The sequence below is a fragment of the Petromyzon marinus genome, unplaced genomic scaffold, assembly GCF_048934315.1.
Source record: "Petromyzon marinus isolate PM22_M1 ecotype Great Lakes invasive population unplaced genomic scaffold, UKy_Petmar_22M1.pri1.0 PM_G_Scaffold_36, whole genome shotgun sequence".
Lineage (NCBI taxonomy): Eukaryota > Metazoa > Chordata > Hyperoartia > Petromyzontiformes > Petromyzontidae > Petromyzon > Petromyzon marinus.
The window spans coordinates 924237-941430 of record NW_027422939.1 but is presented as its reverse complement, the minus strand read 5'-3'; positions in this window follow the sequence as shown (position 1 = coordinate 941430).

Here is a 17194-nt window from a genome sequence, read left to right as displayed (position 1 = left end):
ATGTGTGTGTGTACAGAGTCAAAGCAGACCCAGCTATACCAGCAGCATCAGTGAGTGTGTTAATCTGTCTGTTTGTGTCTGTGTGTGTCTCTGTGTATGTGTGTGTGTACAGAGTCACAGCAGACCCAGCTATACCAGCAGCATCAGTGCGTGTGTTAATCTGTCTGTTTGCGTCTGTGTGTGTCTCTGTGTATGTGTGTGTGTGTACAGAGTCACAGCAGACCCAGCTATACCAGCAGCATCAGTGAGTGTGTTAATATGTCTCTTTGTGTCTGTGTGTGTCTCTGTGTGTGTGTGTGTACAGAGTCACAGCAGACCCAGCTATACCAGCAGCATCAGTGAGTGTGTTAATCTGTCTGTTTGTGTCTGTGTGTGTCTCTGTGTATGTGTGTGTGTACAGAGTCACAGCAGACCCAGCTATACCAGCAGCATCAGTGAGTGTGTTAATCTGCCTGTTTGTGTCTGTGTGTGTCTCTGTGTATGTGTGTGTGTACAGAGTCACAGCAGACCCAGCTATACCAGCAGCATCAGTGAGAGTGTTAATCTGTCTGTTTGTGTTTGTGTGTGTCTCTGTGTATGTGTGTGTGTACAGAGTCACAGCAGACCCAGCTATACCAGCAGCATCAGTGAGTGTGTTAATCTGTCTGTTTGTGTCTGTGTGTGTCTCTGTGTATGTGTGTGTACAGAGTCACAGCAGACCCAGCTATACCAGCAGCATCAGTGAGTGTGTTAATCTGCCTGTTTGTGTCTGTGTGTGTCTCTGTGTATGTGTGTGTGTGTACAGAGTCACAGCAGACCCAGCTATACCAGCAGCATCAGTGAGTGTGTTAATCTGCCTGTTTGTGTCTGTGTGTGTCTCTGTGTATGTGTGTGTGTACAGAGTCACAGCAGACCCAGCTATACCAGCAGCATCAGTGAGTGTGTTAATCTGTCTGTTTGTGTCTGTGTGTGTCTCTGTGTATGTGTGTGTGTACAGAGTCACAGCAGACCCAGCAATACCAGCAGCATCAGTGAGTGTGTTAATCTGCCTGTTTGTGTCTGTGTGTGTCTCTGTGTATGTGTGTGTACAGAGTCACAGCAGACCCAGCTATACCAGCAGCATCAGTGAGTGTGTTAATCTGTCTGTTTGTGTCTGTCTGTGTCTCTGTGTATGTGTGTGTGTACAGAGTCACAGCAGACCCAGCTATACCAGCAGCATCAGTGAGTGTGTTAATCTGCCTGTTTGTGTCTGCGTGTGTCTCTGTGTATGTGTGTGTGTACAGAGTCACAGCAGACCCAGCAATACCAGCAGCATCAGTGAGTGTGTTAATCTGCCTGTTTGTGTCTGTCTGTGTCTCTGTGTATGTGTGTGTACAGAGTCACAGCAGACCCAGCTATACCAGCAGCATCAGTGAGTGTGTTAATCTGTCTCTTTGTGTCTGTGTGTGTCTCTGTGTATGTGTGTGTGTACAGAGTCACAGCAGACCCAGCTATACCAGCAGCATCAGTGAGTGTGTTAATCTGTCTGTTTGTGTCTGTGTGTGCCTCTGTGTATGTGTGTGTGTGTACAGAGTCACAGCAGACCCAGCTATACCAGCAGCATCAGTGAGTGTGTTAATCTGCCTGTTTGTGTCTGTGTGTGTCTCTGTGTATGTGTGTGTGTACAGAGTCACAGCAGACCCAGCTATACCAGCAGCATCAGTGAGTGTGTTAATCTGTCTGTTTGTGTCTGTGTGTGTCTCTGTGTATGTGTGTGTGTACAGAGTCACAGCAGACCCAGCTATACCAGCAGCATCAGTGAGTGTGTTAATCTGTTTGTTTGTGTCTGTGTGTGTATCTGTGTATGTGTGTGTGTACAGAGTCACAGCAGACCCAGCTATACCAGCAGCATCAGTGAGTGTGTTAATCTGTTTGTTTGTGTCTGTGTGTGTCTCTGTGTATGTGTGTGTGTACAGAGTCACAGCAGACCCAGCTATACCAGCAGCATCAGTGAGTGTGTTAATCTGTCTGTTTGTGTCTGTGTGTGTCTCTGTGTATGTGTGTGTACAGAGTCACAGCAGACCCAGCTATACCAGCAGCATCAGTGAGTGTGTTAATCTGCCTGTTTGTGTCTGTGTGTGTCTCTGTGTATGTGTGTGTGTGTACAGAGTCACAGCAGACCCAGCTATACCAGCAGCATCAGTGAGTGTGTTAATCTGCCTGTTTGTGTCTGTGTGTGTCTCTGTGTATGTGTGTGTGTACAGAGTCACAGCAGACCCAGCTATACCAGCAGCATCAGTGAGTGTGTTAATCTGTTTGTTTGTGTCTGTGTGTGTCTCTGTGTATGTGTGTGTGTACAGAGTCACAGCAGACCCAGCTATACCAGCAGCATCAGTGAGTGTGTTAATCTGTTTGTTTGTGTCTGTGTGTGTCTCTGTGTATGTGTGTGTGTACAGAGTCACAGCAGACCCAGCTATACCAGCAGCATCAGTGAGTGTGTTAATCTGTCTGTTTGTGTCTGTGTGTGTCTCTGTGTATGTGTGTGTACAGAGTCACAGCAGACCCAGCTATACCAGCAGCATCAGTGAGTGTGTTAATCTGTCTGTTTGTGTCTGTGTGTGTCTCTGTGTGTGTGTACAGTTACAGCAGACCCAGCTATACCAGCAGCATCAGTGAGTGTGTTAATCTGTCTGTTTGTGTCTGTGTGTGTCTCTGTGTATGTGTGTGTGTACAGAGTCACAGCAGACCCAGCTATACCAGCAGCATCAGTGAGTGTGTTAATCTGTCTGTGTCTGTGTGTGTCTCTGTGTATGTGTGTGTGTACAGAGTCACAGCAGACCCAGCTATGCCAGCAGCATCAGTGAGTGTGTTAATCTGCCTGTTTGTGTCTGCGTGTGTCTCTGCGTATGTGTGTGTGTACAGAGTCACAGCAGACCCAGCTATACCAGCAGCATCAGTGAGTGTGTTAATCTGCCTGTTTGTGTCTGTGTGTGTCTCTGTGTATGTGTGTGTGTACAGAGTCACAGCAGACCCAGCTATACCAGCAGCATCAGTGAGTGTGTTAATCTATCTGTTTGTGTCTGTCTGTGTCTATGTGTGTGTGTACAGAGTCACAGCAGACCCAGCTATACCAGCAGCACCAGTGAGTGTGTTAATCTGTCTCTTTGTGTCTGTGTGTGTCTCTGTGTATGTGTGTGTACAGAGTCACAGCAGACCCAGCTATACCAGCAGCATCAGTGAGTGTGTTAATCTGCCTGTTTGTGTCTGTGTGTGTCTCTGTGTATGTGTGTGTACAGAGTCACAGCAGACCCAGCTATACCAGCAGCATCAGTGAGTGTGTTAATCTGCCTGTTTGTGTCTGTGTGTGTCTCTGTGTATGTGTGTGTGTACAGAGTCACAGCAGACCCAGCTATACCAGCAGCATCAGTGAGTGTGTTAATCTGTCTGTTTGTGTCTGTGTGTGTCTCTTTGTGTGTGTGTGTGTACAGAGTCACAGCAGACCCAGCTATACCAGCAGCATCAGTGAGTGTGTTAATCTATCTCTTTGTGTCTGTGTGTGTCTCTGTGTATGTGTGTGTACAGAGTCAAAGCAGACCCAGCTATACCAGCAGCATCAGTGAGTGTGTTAATCTGTCTGTTTGTGTCTGTGTGTGTCTCTGTGTATGTGTGTGTGTACAGAGTCACAGCAGACCCAGCTATACCAGCAGCATCAGTGAGTGTGTTAATCTGTCTGTTTGTGTCTGTGTGTGTCTCTGTGTATGTGTGTGTGTACAGAGTCACAGCAGACCCAGCTATACCAGCAGCATCAGTGAGTGTGTTAATCTGTTTGTTTGTGTCTGTGTGTGTATCTGTGTATGTGTGTGTGTACAGAGTCACAGCAGACCCAGCTATACCAGCAGCATCAGTGAGTGTGTTAATCTGTTTGTTTGTGTCTGTGTGTGTCTCTGTGTATGTGTGTGTGTACAGAGTCACAGCAGACCCAGCTATACCAGCAGCATCAGTGAGTGTGTTAATCTGTCTGTTTGTGTCTGTGTGTGTCTCTGTGTATGTGTGTGTACAGAGTCACAGCAGACCCAGCTATACCAGCAGCATCAGTGAGTGTGTTAATCTGCCTGTTTGTGTCTGTGTGTGTCTCTGTGTATGTGTGTGTGTGTACAGAGTCACAGCAGACCCAGCTATACCAGCAGCATCAGTGAGTGTGTTAATCTGCCTGTTTGTGTCTGTGTGTGTCTCTGTGTATGTGTGTGTGTACAGAGTCACAGCAGACCCAGCTATACCAGCAGCATCAGTGAGTGTGTTAATCTGTTTGTTTGTGTCTGTGTGTGTCTCTGTGTATGTGTGTGTGTACAGAGTCACAGCAGACCCAGCTATACCAGCAGCATCAGTGAGTGTGTTAATCTGTTTGTTTGTGTCTGTGTGTGTCTCTGTGTATGTGTGTGTGTACAGAGTCACAGCAGACCCAGCTATACCAGCAGCATCAGTGAGTGTGTTAATCTGTCTGTTTGTGTCTGTGTGTGTCTCTGTGTATGTGTGTGTGTACAGAGTCACAGCAGACCCAGCTATACCAGCAGCATCAGTGAGTGTGTTAATCTGTCTGTTTGTGTCTGTGTGTGTCTCTGTGTGTGTGTACAGTTACAGCAGACCCAGCTATACCAGCAGCATCAGTGAGTGTGTTAATCTGTCTGTTTGTGTCTGTGTGTGTCTCTGTGTATGTGTGTGTGTACAGAGTCACAGCAGACCCAGCTATGCCAGCAGCATCAGTGAGTGTGTTAATCTGCCTGTTTGTGTCTGCGTGTGTCTCTGCGTATGTGTGTGTGTACAGAGTCACAGCAGACCCAGCTATACCAGCAGCATCAGTGAGTGTGTTAATCTGCCTGTTTGTGTCTGTGTGTGTCTCTGTGTATGTGTGTGTGTACAGAGTCACAGCAGACCCAGCTATACCAGCAGCATCAGTGAGTGTGTTAATCTATCTGTTTGTGTCTGTCTGTGTCTATGTGTGTGTGTACAGAGTCACAGCAGACCCAGCTATACCAGCAGCACCAGTGAGTGTGTTAATCTGTCTCTTTGTGTCTGTGTGTGTCTCTGTGTATGTGTGTGTACAGAGTCACAGCAGACCCAGCTATACCAGCAGCATCAGTGAGTGTGTTAATCTGCCTGTTTGTGTCTGTGTGTGTCTCTGTGTATGTGTGTGTACAGAGTCACAGCAGACCCAGCTATACCAGCAGCATCAGTGAGTGTGTTAATCTGCCTGTTTGTGTCTGTGTGTGTCTCTGTGTATGTGTGTGTGTACAGAGTCACAGCAGACCCAGCTATACCAGCAGCATCAGTGAGTGTGTTAATCTGTCTGTTTGTGTCTGTGTGTGTCTCTTTGTGTGTGTGTGTGTACAGAGTCACAGCAGACCCAGCTATACCAGCAGCATCAGTGAGTGTGTTAATCTGTCTCTTTGTGTCTGTGTGTGTCTCTGTGTATGTGTGTGTACAGAGTCAAAGCAGACCCAGCTATACCAGCAGCATCAGTGAGTGTGTTAATCTGTCTGTTTGTGTCTGTGTGTGTCTCTGTGTATGTGTGTGTGTACAGAGTCACAGCAGACCCAGCTATACCAGCAGCATCAGTGAGTGTGTTAATCTGCCTGTTTGTGTCTGTGTGTGTCTCTGTGTATGTGTGTGTGTACAGAGTCACAGCAGACCCAGCTATACCAGCAGCATCAGTGAGTGTGTTAATCTGTCTGTTTGTGTTTGTGTGTGTCTCTGTGTATGTGTGTGTGTACAGAGTCACAGCAGACCCAGCTATACCAGCAGCATCAGTGAGTGTGTTAATCTGTCTGTTTGTGTCTGTGTGTGTCTCTGTGTATGTGTGTGTACAGAGTCACAGCAGACCCAGCTATACCAGCAGCATCAGTGAGTGTGTTAATCTGCCTGTTTGTGTCTGTGTGTGTCTCTGTGTATGTGTGTGTACAGAGTCACAGCAGACCCAGCTATACCAGCAGCATCAGTGAGTGTGTTAATCTGCCTGTTTGTGTCTGTGTGTGTCTCTGTGTATGTGTGTGTGTGTACAGAGTCACAGCAGACCCAGCTATACCAGCAGCATCAGTGAGTGTGTTAATCTGCCTGTTTGTGTCTGTGTGTGTCTCTGTGTATGTGTGTGTGTACAGAGTCACAGCAGACCCAGCTATACCAGCAGCATCAGTGAGTGTGTTAATCTGTTTGTTTGTGTCTGTGTGTGTCTCTGTGTATGTGTGTGTGTACAGAGTCACAGCAGACCCAGCTATACCAGCAGCATCAGTGAGTGTGTTAATCTGTTTGTTTGTGTCTGTGTGTGTCTCTGTGTATGTGTGTGTGTACAGAGTCACAGCAGACCCAGCTATACCAGCAGCATCAGTGAGTGTGTTAATCTGTTTGTTTGTGTCTGTGTGTGTCTCTGTGTATGTATGTGTGTACAGAGTCACAGCAGACCCAGCTATACCAGCAGCATCAGTGAGTGTGTTAATCTGTCTGTTTGTGTCTGTGTGTGTCTCTGTGTGTGTGTACAGTCACAGCAGACCCAGCTATACCAGCAGCATCAGTGAGTGTGTTAATCTGTCTGTTTGTGTCTGTGTGTGTCTCTGTGTATGTGTGTGTGTACAGAGTCACAGCAGACCCAGCTATACCAGCAGCATCAGTGAGTGTGTTAATCTGTCTGTTTGTGTTTGTGTGTGTCTCTGTGTATGTGTGTGTGTACAGAGTCACAGCAGACCCAGCTATACCAGCAGCATCAGTGAGTGTGTTAATCTGTCTGTTTGTGTCTGTGTGTGTCTCTGTCTATGTGTGTGTACAGAGTCACAGCAGACCCAGCTATACCAGCAGCATCAGTGAGTGTGTTAATCTGCCTGTTTGTGTCTGTGTGTGTCTCTGTGTATGTGTGTGTGTGTGTACAGAGTCACAGCAGACCCAGCTATACCAGCAGCATCAGTGAGTGTGTTAATCTGCCTGTTTGTGTCTGTGTGTGTCTCTGTGTATGTGTGTGTGTACAGAGTCACAGCAGATCCAGCTATACCAGCAGCATCAGTGAGTGTGTCAATCTGTCTGTTTGTGTCTGTGTGTGTCTCTGTGTATGTGTGTGTGTACAGAGTCACAGCAGACCCAGCTATACCAGCAGCATCAGTGAGTGTGTTAATCTGTTTGTTTGTGTCTGTGTGTGTCTCTGTGTATGTGTGTGTGTACAGAGTCACAGCAGACCCAGCTATACCAGCAGCATCAGTGAGTGTGTTAATCTGTTTGTTTGTGTCTGTGTGTGTCTCTGTGTATGTGTGTGTGTACAGAGTCACAGCAGACCCAGCTATACCAGCAGCATCAGTGAGTGTGTTAATCTGTCTGTTTGTGTCTGTGTGTGTCTCTGTGTGCGTGTACAGTCACAGCAGACCCAGCTATACCAGCAGCATCAGTGAGTGTGTTAATCTGTCTGTGTCTGTGTGTGTCTCTGTGTATGTGTGTGTGTGTACAGAGTCACAGCAGACCCAGCTATGCCAGCAGCATCAGTGAGTGTGTTAATCTGCCTGTTTGTGTCTGTGTGTGTCTCTGTATATGTGTGTGTGTACAGAGTCACAGCAGACCCAGCTATACCAGCAGCATCAGTGAATGTGTTAATCTGTTTGTTTGTGTCTGTGTGTGTCTCTGTGTATGTGTGTGTGTACAGAGTCACAGCAGACCCAGCTATACCAGCAGCATCAGTGAGTGTGTTAATCTGTCTGTTTGTGTCTGTGTGTGTCTCTGTGTGTGTGTACAGTTACAGCAGACCCAGCTATACCAGCAGCATCAGTGAGTGTGTTAATCTGTCTGTTTGTGTCTGTGTGTGTCTCTGTGTATGTGTGTGTGTACAGAGTCACAGCAGACCCAGCTATACCAGCAGCATCAGTGAGTGTGTTAATCTGTCTGTTTGTGTTTGTGTGTGTCTCTGTGTATGTGTGTGTGTACAGAGTCACAGCAGACCCAGCTATACCAGCAGCATCAGTGAGTGTGTTAATCTATCTGTTTGTGTCTGTGTGTGTCTCTGTCTATGTGTGTGTACAGAGTCACAGCAGACCCAGCTATACCAGCAGCATCAGTGAGTGTGTTAATCTGCCTGTTTGTGTCTGTGTGTGTCTCTGTGTATGTGTGTGTGTGTACAGAGTCACAGCAGACCCAGCTATACCAGCAGCATCAGTGAGTGTGTTAATCTGCCTGTTTGTGTCTGTGTGTGTCTCTGTGTATGTGTGTGTGTACAGAGTCACAGCAGACCCAGCTATACCAGCAGCATCAGTGAGTGTGTCAATCTGTCTGTTTGTGTCTGTGTGTGTCTCTGTGTATGTGTGTGTGTACAGAGTCACAGCAGACCCAGCTATACCAGCAGCATCAGTGAGTGTGTTAATCTGTTTGTTTGTGTCTGTGTGTGTCTCTGTGTATGTGTGTGTGTACAGAGTCACAGCAGACCCAGCTATACCAGCAGCATCAGTGAGTGTGTTAATCTGTTTGTTTGTGTCTGTGTGTGTCTCTGTGTATGTGTGTGTGTACAGAGTCACAGCAGACCCAGCTATACCAGCAGCATCAGTGAGTGTGTTAATCTGTCTGTTTGTGTCTGTGTGTGTCTCTGTGTGCGTGTACAGTCACAGCAGACCCAGCTATACCAGCAGCATCAGTGAGTGTGTTAATCTGTCTGTTTGTGTCTGTGTGTGTCTCTGTGTATGTGTGTGTGTACAGAGTCACATCAGACCCAGCTATACCAGCAGCATCAGTGAGTGTGTTAATCTGTCTGTGTCTGTGTGTGTCTCTGTGTATGTGTGTGTGTGTACAGAGTCACAGCAGACCCAGCTATGCCAGCAGCATCAGTGAGTGTGTTAATCTGCCTGTTTGTGTCTGTGTGTGTCTCTGTGTATGTGTGTGTGTACAGAGTCACAGCAGACCCAGCTATACCAGCAGCATCAGTGAGTGTGTTAATCTGTTTGTTTGTGTCTGTGTGTGTCTCTGTGTATGTGTGTGTGTACAGAGTCACAGCAGACCCAGCTATACCAGCAGCATCAGTGAGTGTGTTAATCTGTCTGTTTGTGTCTGTGTGTGTCTCTGTGTGTGTGTACAGTTACAGCAGACCCAGCTATACCAGCAGCATCAGTGAGTGTGTTAATCTGTCTGTTTGTGTCTGTGTGTGTCTCTGTGTATGTGTGTGTGTACAGAGTCACAGCAGACCCAGCTATACCAGCAGCATCAGTGAGTGTGTTAATCTGTCTGTGTCTGTGTGTGTCTCTGTGTATGTGTGTGTGTGTACAGAGTCACAGCAGACCCAGCTATGCCAGCAGCATCAGTGAGTGTGTTAATCTGCCTGTTTGTGTCTGCGTGTGTCTCTGCGTATGTGTGTGTGTACAGAGTCACAGCAGACCCAGCTATACCAGCAGCATCAGTGAGTGTGTTAATCTGCCTGTTTGTGTCTGTGTGTGTCTCTGTGTATGTGTGTGTGTACAGAGTCACAGCAGACCCAGCTATACCAGCCGCATCAGTGAGTGTGTTAATCTGCCTGTTTGTGTCTGTGTGTGTCTCTGTGTATGTGTGTGTGTACAGAGTCACAGCAGACCCAGCTATACCAGCAGCATCAGTGAGTGTGTTAATCTGTCTGTTTGTGTCTGTGTGTGTCTCTGTGTGTGTGTACAGTCACAGCAGACCCAGCTATACCAGCAGCATCAGTGAGTGTGTTAATCTGTCTGTTTGTGTCTGTGTGTGTCTCTGTGTATGTGTGTGTGTACAGAGTCACAGCAGACCCAGCTATACCAGCAGCATCAGTGAGTGTGTTAATCTGTCTGTTTGTGTTTGTGTGTGTCTCTGTGTATGTGTGTGTGTACAGAGTCACAGCAGACCCAGCTATACCAGCAGCATCAGTGAGTGTGTTAATCTGTCTGTTTGTGTCTGTGTGTGTCTCTGTCTATGTGTGTGTACAGAGTCACAGCAGACCCAGCTATACCAGCAGCATCAGTGAGTGTGTTAATCTGCCTGTTTGTGTCTGTGTGTGTCTCTGTGTATGTGTGTGTGTGTACAGAGTCACAGCAGACCCAGCTATACCAGCAGCATCAGTGAGTGTGTTAATCTGCCTGTTTGTGTCTGTGTGTGTCTCTGTGTATGTGTGTGTGTACAGAGTCACAGCAGACCCAGCTATACCAGCAGCATCAGTGAGTGTGTCAATCTGTCTGTTTGTGTCTGTGTGTGTCTCTGTGTATGTGTGTGTGTACAGAGTCACAGCAGACCCAGCTATACCAGCAGCATCAGTGAGTGTGTTAATCTGTTTGTTTGTGTCTGTGTGTGTCTCTGTGTATGTGTGTGTGTACAGAGTCACAGCAGACCCAGCTATACCAGCAGCATCAGTGAGTGTGTTAATCTGTCTGTTTGTGTCTGTGTGTGTCTCTGTGTGCGTGTACAGTCACAGCAGACCCAGCTATACCAGCAGCATCAGTGAGTGTGTTAATCTGTCTGTTTGTGTCTGTGTGTGTCTCTGTGTATGTGTGTGTGTACAGAGTCACATCAGACCCAGCTATGCCAGCAGCATCAGTGAGTGTGTTAATCTGTCTGTGTCTGTGTGTGTCTCTGTGTATGTGTGTGTGTGTACAGAGTCACAGCAGACCCAGCTATGCCAGCAGCATCAGTGAGTGTGTTAATCTGCCTGTTTGTGTCTGTGTGTGTCTCTGTGTATGTGTGTGTGTACAGAGTCACAGCAGACCCAGCTATACCAGCAGCATCAGTGAGTGTTTTGATTTAAAGCTTTCGTGACTGCAGTAATTCATATTCTTAGTTTTTTCGGTAAAGTCACGTTGAAGAGAAACAACAAAATAACAAAATATATATAAAACAATAAAAAATTCTCACGACGTTTCGACCATAACTCAAACGGTCATCATCAGGTGTGTCGGTTTGCATAAATTTATTTTGAAAACGGCATATTTATTTATTTATATAAAAATAACGTTTGCGTCACGCGCAACGATGGCAGTTTGCCAGGACTAGTCCATCTATTTTTTGAAAAGAGGAGGGTGGGAGACGAAATTTGTTTTTATGTATGCTGTCTGAAAGGCACTGCAAGCGCGAACAATCAATCAAGAACCGAAATGATTTATCAAATCTTTCCAATGATTGCTAAGATAGAATCCATCTTCTCGGTTGAAATTGTCTCTGTGTTTGTATATGTGGATAGCCTCATGAACGTGACTTTACCGAAAAAACTAAGAATATCAGTGAGTGTGTTAATCTGTTTGTTTGTGTCTGTGTGTGTCTCTGTGTATGTGTGTGTGTACAGAGTCACAGCAGACCCAGCTATACCAGCAGCATCAGTGAGTGTGTTAATCTGTCTGTTTGTGTCTGTGTGTGTCTCTGTGTGTGTGTACAGTTACAGCAGACCCAGCTGTACCAGCAGCATCAGTGAGTGTGTTAATCTGTCTGTTTGTGTCTGTGTGTGTCTCTGTGTATGTGTGTGTGTACAGAGTCACAGCAGACCCAGCTATACCAGCAGCATCAGTGAGTGTGTTAATCTGTCTGTGTCTGTGTGTGTCTCTGTGTATGTGTGTGTGTGTACAGAGTCACAGCAGACCCAGCTATGCCAGCAGCATCAGTGAGTGTGTTAATCTGCCTGTTTGTGTCTGCGTGTGTCTCTGCGTATGTGTGTGTGTACAGAGTCACAGCAGACCCAGCTATACCAGCAGCATCAGTGAGTGTGTTAATCTGCCTGTTTGTGTCTGTGTGTGTCTCTGTGTATGTGTGTGTGTACAGAGTCACAGCAGACCCAGCTATACCAGCAGCATCAGTGAGTGTGTTAATCTGCCTGTTTGTGTCTGTGTGTGTCTCTGTGTATGTGTGTGTGTACAGAGTCACAGCAGACCCAGCTATACCAGCAGCATCAGTGAGTGTGTTAATCTGTTTGTTTGTGTCTGTGTGTGTCTCTGTGTATGTGTGTGTGTACAGAGTCACAGCAGACCCAGCTATACCAGCAGCATCAGTGAGTGTGTTAATCTGTTTGTTTGTGTCTGTGTGTGTCTCTGTGTATGTGTGTGTGTACAGAGTCACAGCAGACCCAGCTATACCAGCAGCATCAGTGAGTGTGTTAATCTGTTTGTTTGTGTCTGTGTGTGTCTCTGTGTATGTATGTGTGTACAGAGTCACAGCAGACCCAGCTATACCAGCAGCATCAGTGAGTGTGTTAATCTGTCTGTTTGTGTCTGTGTGTGTCTCTGTGTGTGTGTACAGTCACAGCAGACCCAGCTATACCAGCAGCATCAGTGAGTGTGTTAATCTGTCTGTTTGTGTCTGTGTGTGTCTCTGTGTATGTGTGTGTGTACAGAGTCACAGCAGACCCAGCTATACCAGCAGCATCAGTGAGTGTGTTAATCTGTCTGTTTGTGTTTGTGTGTGTCTCTGTGTATGTGTGTGTGTACAGAGTCACAGCAGACCCAGCTATACCAGCAGCATCAGTGAGTGTGTTAATCTGTCTGTTTGTGTCTGTGTGTGTCTCTGTCTATGTGTGTGTACAGAGTCACAGCAGACCCAGCTATACCAGCAGCATCAGTGAGTGTGTTAATCTGCCTGTTTGTGTCTGTGTGTGTCTCTGTGTATGTGTGTGTGTGTACAGAGTCACAGCAGACCCAGCTATACCAGCAGCATCAGTGAGTGTGTTAATCTGCCTGTTTGTGTCTGTGTGTGTCTCTGTGTATGTGTGTGTGTACAGAGTCACAGCAGACCCAGCTATACCAGCAGCATCAGTGAGTGTGTCAATCTGTCTGTTTGTGTCTGTGTGTGTCTCTGTGTATGTGTGTGTGTACAGAGTCACAGCAGACCCAGCTATACCAGCAGCATCAGTGAGTGTGTTAATCTGTTTGTTTGTGTCTGTGTGTGTCTCTGTGTATGTGTGTGTGTACAGAGTCACAGCAGACCCAGCTATACCAGCAGCATCAGTGAGTGTGTTAATCTGTTTGTTTGTGTCTGTGTGTGTCTCTGTGTATGTGTGTGTGTACAGAGTCACAGCAGACCCAGCTATACCAGCAGCATCAGTGAGTGTGTTAATCTGTCTGTTTGTGTCTGTGTGTGTCTCTGTGTGCGTGTACAGTCACAGCAGACCCAGCTATACCAGCAGCATCAGTGAGTGTGTTAATCTGTCTGTTTGTGTCTGTGTGTGTCTCTGTGTATGTGTGTGTGTACAGAGTCACATCAGACCCAGCTATACCAGCAGCATCAGTGAGTGTGTTAATCTGTCTGTTTGTGTCTGTGTGTGTCTCTGTGTGCGTGTACAGTCACAGCAGACCCAGCTATACCAGCAGCATCAGTGAGTGTGTTAATCTGCCTGTTTGTGTCTGTGTGTGTCTCTGCGTATGTGTGTGTGTACAGAGTCACAGCAGACCCAGCTATACCAGCAGCATCAGTGAGTGTGTTAATCTGCCTGTTTGTGTCTGTGTGTGTCTCTGTGTATGTGTGTGTGTACAGAGTCACAGCAGACCCAGCTATACCAGCAGCATCAGTGAGTGTGTTAATCTGCCTGTTTGTGTCTGTGTGTGTCTCTGTGTATGTGTGTGTGTACAGAGTCACAGCAGACCCAGCTATACCAGCAGCATCAGTGAGTGTGTTAATCTGTCTGTTTGTGTCTGTGTGTGTCTCTGTGTATGTGTGTGTGTACAGAGTCACAGCAGACCCAGCTATACCAGCAGCATCAGTGAGTGTGTTAATCTGTTTGTTTGTGTCTGTGTGTGTCTCTGTGTATGTGTGTGTGTACAGAGTCACAGCAGACCCAGCTATACCAGCAGCATCAGTGAGTGTGTTAATCTGTCTGTTTGTGTCTGTGTGTGTCTCTGTGTATGTGTGTGTGTACAGAGTCACAGCAGACCCAGCTATACCAGCAGCATCAGTGAGTGTGTTAATCTGTCTGTTTGTGTTTGTGTGTGTCTCTGTGTATGTGTGTGTGTACAGAGTCACAGCAGACCCAGCTATACCAGCAGCATCAGTGAGTGTGTTAATCTGTCTGTTTGTGTCTGTGTGTGTCTCTGTGTATGTGTGTGTACAGAGTCACAGCAGACCCAGCTATACCAGCAGCATCAGTGAGTGTGTTAATCTGCCTGTTTGTGTCTGTGTGTGTCTCTGTGTATGTGTGTGTGTGTACAGAGTCACAGCAGACCCAGCTATACCAGCAGCATCAGTGAGTGTGTTAATCTGCCTGTTTGTGTCTGTGTGTGTCTCTGTGTATGTGTGTGTGTACAGAGTCACAGCAGACCCAGCTATACCAGCAGCATCAGTGAGTGTGTCAATCTGTCTGTTTGTGTCTGTGTGTGTCTCTGTGTATGTGTGTGTGTACAGAGTCACAGCAGACCCAGCTATACCAGCAGCATCAGTGAGTGTGTTAATCTGTTTGTTTGTGTCTGTGTGTGTCTCTGTGTATGTGTGTGTGTACAGAGTCACAGCAGACCCAGCTATACCAGCAGCATCAGTGAGTGTGTTAATCTGTTTGTTTGTGTCTGTGTGTGTCTCTGTGTATGTGTGTGTGTACAGAGTCACAGCAGACCCAGCTATACCAGCAGCATCAGTGAGTGTGTTAATCTGTCTGTTTGTGTCTGTGTGTGTCTCTGTGTGCGTGTACAGTCACAGCAGACCCAGCTATACCAGCAGCATCAGTGAGTGTGTTAATCTGTCTGTTTGTGTCTGTGTGTGTCTCTGTGTATGTGTGTGTGTACAGAGTCACAGCAGACCCAGCTATACCAGCAGCATCAGTGAGTGTGTTAATCTGTCTGTGTCTGTGTGTGTCTCTGTGTATGTGTGCGTGTGTACAGAGTCACAGCAGACCCAGCTATGCCAGCAGCATCAGTGAGTGTGTTAATCTGCCTGTTTGTGTCTGTGTGTGTCTCTGCGTATGTGTGTGTGTACAGAGTCACAGCAGACCCAGCTATACCAGCAGCATCAGTGAGTGTGTTAATCTGCCTGTTTGTGTCTGTGTGTGTCTCTGTGTATGTGTGTGTGTACAGAGTCACAGCAGACCCAGCTATACCAGCAGCATCAGTGAGTGTGTTAATTTGCCTGTTTGTGTCTGTGTGTGTCTCTGTGTATGTGTGTGTGTACAGAGTCACAGCAGACCCAGCTATACCAGCAGCATCAGTGAGTGTGTTAATCTATCTGTTTGTGTCTGTCTGTGTCTATGTGTGTGTGTACAGAGTCACAGCAGACCCAGCTATACCAGCAGCATCAGTGAGTGTGTTAATCTGCCTGTTTGTGTCTGTGTGTGTCTCTGTGTATGTGTGTGTGTACAGAGTCACAGCAGACCCAGCTATACCAGCAGCATCAGTGAGTGTGTTAATCTGTCTCTTTGTGTCTGTGTGTGTCTCTGTATGTGTGTGAGTACAGAGTCAAAGCAGACCCAGCTATACCAGCAGCATCAGTGAGTGTGTTAATCTGTCTGTTTGTGTCTGTGTGTGTCTCTGTGTATGTGTGTGTGTACAGAGTCACAGCAGACCCAGCTATACCAGCAGCATCAGTGCGTGTGTTAATCTGTCTGTTTGCGTCTGTGTGTGTCTCTGTGTATGTGTGTGTGTACAGTCACAGCAGACCCAGCTATACCAGCAGCATCAGTGAGTGTGTTAATATGTCTCTTTGTGTCTGTGTGTGTCTCTGTGTGTGTGTACAGAGTCACAGCAGACCCAGCTATACCAGCAGCATCAGTGAGTGTGTTAATCTGCCTGTTTGTGTCTGTGTGTGTCTCTGTGTATGTGTGTGTGTACAGAGTCACAGCAGACCCAGCTATACCAGCAGCATCAGTGAGTGTGTTAATCTGTCTGTTTGTGTTTGTGTGTGTCTCTGTGTATGTGTGTGTGTACAGAGTCACAGCAGACCCAGCTATACCAGCAGCATCAGTGAGTGTGTTAATCTGTCTGTTTGTGTTTGTGTGTGTCTCTGTGTATGTGTGTGTGTGTACAGAGTCACAGCAGACCCAGCTATACCAGCAGCATCAGTGAGTGTGTTAATCTGTCTGTTTGTGTCTGTGTGTGTCTCTGTGTATGTGTGTGTGTACAGAGTCACAGCAGACCCAGCTATACCAGCAGCATCAGTGAGTGTGTTAATCTGCCTGTTTGTGTCTGTGTGTGTCTCTGTGTATGTGTGTGTGTGTACAGAGTCACAGCAGACCCAGCTATACCAGCAGCATCAGTGAGTGTGTTAATCTGCCTGTTTGTGTCTGTTTGTGTCTCTGTGTATGTGTGTGTGTACAGAGTCACAGCAGACCCAGCTATACCAGCAGCATCAGTGAGTGTGTTAATCTGTCTGTTTGTGTCTGTGTGTGTCTCTGTGTATGTGTGTGTGTACAGAGTCACAGCAGACCCAGCTATACCAGCAGCATCAGTGAGTGTGTTAATCTGTTTGTTTGTGTCTGTGTGTGTCTCTGTGTATGTGTGTGTGTACAGAGTCACAGCAGACCCAGCTATACCAGCAGCATCAGTGAGTGTGTTAATCTGTTTGTTTGTGTCTGTGTGTGTCTCTGTGTATGTGTGTGTACAGAGTCACAGCAGACCCAGCTATACCAGCAGCATCAGTGAGTGTGTTAATCTGTCTGTTTGTGTCTGTGTGTGTCTCTGTGTGTGTGTACAGTCACAGCAGACCCAGCTATACCAGCAGCATCAGTGAGTGTGTTAATCTGCCTGTTTGTGTCTGTGTGTGTCTCTGTGTATGTGTGTGTGTACAGAGTCACAGCAGACCCAGCTATACCAGCAGCATCAGTGAGTGTGTTAATCTGTCTGTTTGTGTTTGTGTGTGTCTCTGTGTATGTGTGTGTGTACAGAGTCACAGCAGACCAGGCTATACCAGCAGCATCAGTGAGTGTGTTAATCTGTCTGTTTGTGTCTGTGTTTGTCTCTGTGTATGTGTGTGTACAGAGTCACAGCAGACCCAGCTATACCAGCAGCATCAGTGAGTGTGTTAATCTGCCTGTTTGTGTCTGTGTGTGTCTCTGTGTATGTGTGTGTGTGTACAGAGTCACAGCAGACCCAGCTATACCAGCAGCATCAGTGAGTGTGTTAATCTGCCTGTTTGTGTCTGTGTGTGTCTCTGTGTATGTGTGTGTGTACAGAGTCACAGCAGACCCAGCTATACCAGCAGCATCAGTGAGTGTGTTAATCTGTCTGTTTGTGTCTGTGTGTGTCTCTGTGTATGTGTGTGTGTACAGAGTCACAGCAGACCCAGCTATACCAGCAGCATCAGTGAGTGTGTTAATCTGTTTGTTTGTGTCTGT